At 38.6% G+C, this 3864-nt stretch overlaps 1 pseudogene; it reads right to left on the reverse strand.

The window, feature by feature from the left end:
- Positions 1-733: 733 nt before the first annotated feature.
- On the reverse strand, positions 734-2976 carry LOC145601460 (SCARECROW-LIKE protein 7 pseudogene; annotated as a pseudogene).
- Between the last annotated feature and the right edge of the window lie 888 nt (positions 2977-3864).

Consider the following 3864-nt stretch of genomic DNA (forward strand, 5'->3'; position numbering starts at 1 on the left):
TCTTGTCTTTTAGTATAATATATAGATTTGTGAATGTCTTAGATTAACCCTAGCATATAATCTATAAATATAACTAAAGTAACAACTGCTGACATCATCCCCTATTTAAATTGTACAGATGTCAAGTTGTGGTAAAAAAATTTCCCGCCTAAATCAATTGCTGACATCATATTTTAATTTTAATTTTTACTTTTTTTTAAACCTTCTTATTTTTTACCTTAAATTATTATAATATACACGAAGTATAGTTTTTCTGAAGACAAATATTATATTAGGAAGAATGTTATTTTCTATATATTTTTTTACATTATTATGGATTTATAAAAAAAATTATCTGACTTCCAAATATAATTACTCCCGATTTAAGAGTACTATGTATTACATAATTTGGTTAAATTTTTACTATATTCAAAATTATTTAGATCTAAATACCATTGCAATTAATGGTTTGAAATTTTTTATGTTGTGCATCGCACAGGGCTAATTTAGTTTATAACTATAGATCACCGTGCATGGCACGGGATCTAACCTAGTTACAAATCAACACGAAAACCAAAGCATACGTCTTACAACGAGAATACCGATTTGTTACTATCTTCATTTATGTAACCTAAGAATAGAGGACTTTTTTTAGCTAGACATTCAACTTTATATGCAAAATGATGAAGCTTGCTAGTACATCACATCATCATCGAAGATTGGGAAACATGCAATTAAACACCAAGAGGAAAAATAAATACAAGTAAAACATTTGCATAACCCCATTTCATTCTTCCATATTCTTTTTACACTTGTATAATTGGACCATTTCTAGCCTAAAAATCAAAGAAAAACCACTAAACAAAATAAAATAATAACCCCATTATCCCAATTACATTGCTATATAGAAACCAAATCAATAAAAAAAACCTAATTTATAAAAAAAAAATACTAGCTAATTAACATTAATTAATGCCAAGAAGAAACAGAGAGAAGAGGGACATCATTCCAAGCAAGAGAAAGAAACCCTGGTGGAGAATCCACCAACTTATAGGATGAACTATAATTATAATTCCATAGCAATATCTTTGCTTGACTATTTGCATAATGGCTAAGTGTTACCGCCTCAAAACCGGCATTCTCCATTAATCCTTTCCATTCTTCTTTGCAGTCCATCCTTTCTCTTCTAGTTCCCGGTAACTCCGGCCCAACTGACCCCATTATTCTCCGACCAAATATCAACCTCTCTACTTGAACCCGGTCAACTGAATCCCGGTCCATATTCGGCTCAAGCGATTCAAATACAGAGTAATAGTATTTGATTGCATTTTTAAATCGGGTCAAATAACCCACCCGATTCAAACCCACTTCGTATTCACCCAATGTAACTATCTTCGGGTTTAATGATTTAGCAAGTTTTAGTGCAGCTTCTACTTCAATTGTTGTTTCATCTAAAAGATTATATAATTGGAGCATAAAGTTAACTGTGAGTACCTCATCCTGGTCAACCCGGAAATTTGACTCGGTCAACTCGTGGATTGGGGTGATAACTGGTTCGAACTCGAAGTTGAGTTCTAGAACTTTCGCGAACTCTCGAAGACGGTTTCCAGTAGCGAAGAGAGCACTCGCCGGAGATTCCCCTAGTGCTGGAGCAGGAATCCCGGAGATCCGAATCTTACTGGGCTTTCCGGTGGGCCGAGTTGCTAACGCTTGAAGAAGAGCGGCCCATTGGACTCCTTGCACTATCCCGAAATCAACAATATGGATCTTTTCCGCTCCATCAGTGGCTTCAAGTATAGCTTGATTTGCTGTCAAATGCGCAAATTTAGAAAACGGGCACGCGTCGTTTAATGCTTTGTATGACAGAGTACACTCCTCAGACGCCGTCGTTTCAACGATTGAGGAAGATAACGGAGGTGATAGACGGCATGAAAGAGCCTCAGTGAAGTAGAACGCAACTCGCTGAGTAGGATCGCCGTGTTGTGAGACTGAATCTCTGAGTCGAACCAGTGATTTAACGGCACGTTCAGGGTCAGACTCTGCAACGCGAGCACAATCCAGTAAAGCAGTGATTAATGGCGGCCATGAATGCTCTTGTTCTTCTTCGGCGATATCGGCGGCAACGGCAACGGAAACGGCGTCGTTTTGGGTATGAGGAGGTTGGAGTGGTTGCGATTGTGGGTCCTTTAATGGAGGCGAAGAAGGTGGGACCCAAGGTTGAGTTGTAACGGTCTTATCTGCATCCGAGTAAATAACTCGAGTGAGATCCGACGGTGGAGAAATAGCAACATTGATCCGATTAGGACACGTGGCAAAAGGATCAGCATTAACACCACCATAAAGACTAAAATCAACGGCGCCGCTTACGCCTTGCCACGCGTCACAAGCGGATTGGAGGTTAGACCCATCATTATTACCGGCTTCAACAGCACCACCACCACCACCGCTCATTAAACTCTCCATCCACTCGTCGGAGTCAAACTCACCCGGCGCCCCATCGCAAAAATCAGCAAATCGAAACGACGTCGTAGAAGTATGGTCTAGCCAAGGCTCGTTGGCGTCAGGCGGTGGTGGGCCGACTTGGAATGGGTCGTGAAAGGGCGGACCACCGCCGGCGAAGCCCAAAGGAGGTGGTGGGCTGGTGGACATGGGCGGAACAGGGGCGGCCCATGGGTTGAGAAAAAAGGGGTTATTCGGGCCGAGAAATTGAGATTGATGGTGATGTTGATTATGGTGGGATTGTTGTTGTTGCTGTTGATGTTGTTCGTGTTGTTGTTGTTGCTGCTGTTGTTTGATGACTTGTTGAGCAATTGCCATGAGATTACCACTATCAGCGCACATGTAAGCCATTAGAAAAGGAAGCTAGAAGAGGGGGCCTAATGTTGAAGGCCGTAAAATGAACAATTTAGCATACGAAGTGAGAGTGAGTGAAGAGGGGTTAGTGGGGGTTTAGGGGGGGAGGAAGAGGAGAGAGAAAGGGGGAGAAATGAGGGGAGTGAGGTAAGCTTTAAAGAAGGGAAAAGGTGAGGGAGGAGAGAGAATGAGAGGGGAGCAGTGAACGAGGCCAAAAACACTGATTAAACAACCCCCAAATCGATGTGTCAGTGGGCCCTACTTCTGTGTTCACCGGTAGTTGTGATCTACGACTACATTTTTTTTTTTTTTTTTTTTTGGAATCTTAAGCCTTTTTCCCCTAAATGTTGTTTCAATTTGTTTTGATGACTTTTTGCGTAGAGCTTTGACTATTACGGAGTGTTATGTTTAGTTAATCAGTTTAAGTACTCTTACTTTGTATGAAATAGAAAAGTGTACAGTGTAAAAATTGAAAATTCTTTTATGCATAGGTGATTAGGTGCACTTCCTAATGATATGATGATTAATCAGGGACATTTGATTCATTTGATTATCAATATCTTTACTTTAACCATGTATAATAGATATGAACACATTATTTTGAGTGGAAGGAAGCATGATATTTTATTAATTCAAGAAATGGTAGCTATTTGGTATAATTTAAGTCGAGCAATATGAGTAAGGTTGATTTGTTACTCATATGAAGTTTAGATTAAATCATGAAATTGTTAAAAATATGTCTTTACATTCATAACTCATGCTTAATTGGCTTAATGTTTATTGAATAGTGAATACAATAAAACTTATATGGACTAATCTCATTTTTTCTTCACATAGTAAAATAAATAACTTTATTGTGTTTAATTTAAATTATTACTCCATAAACTCTATAAAATAGCAAAAGTACCTACTATTTGGTCAAAATTATCCTCAATTCTTGTATTCTTGTCAACATATAACAAACTCATTTTGTTTTTGACCATGTGCCAAAGAGCCAAACACACCTATGATGTTTCACCAATGGCAATTCGG

The sequence above is a fragment of the Chenopodium album genome, chromosome 21 (assembly GCF_948465745.1).
Source record: "Chenopodium album chromosome 21, dcCheAlbu1.1, whole genome shotgun sequence".
NCBI classification, from domain to species: Eukaryota; Viridiplantae; Streptophyta; class Magnoliopsida; order Caryophyllales; family Amaranthaceae; genus Chenopodium; species Chenopodium album.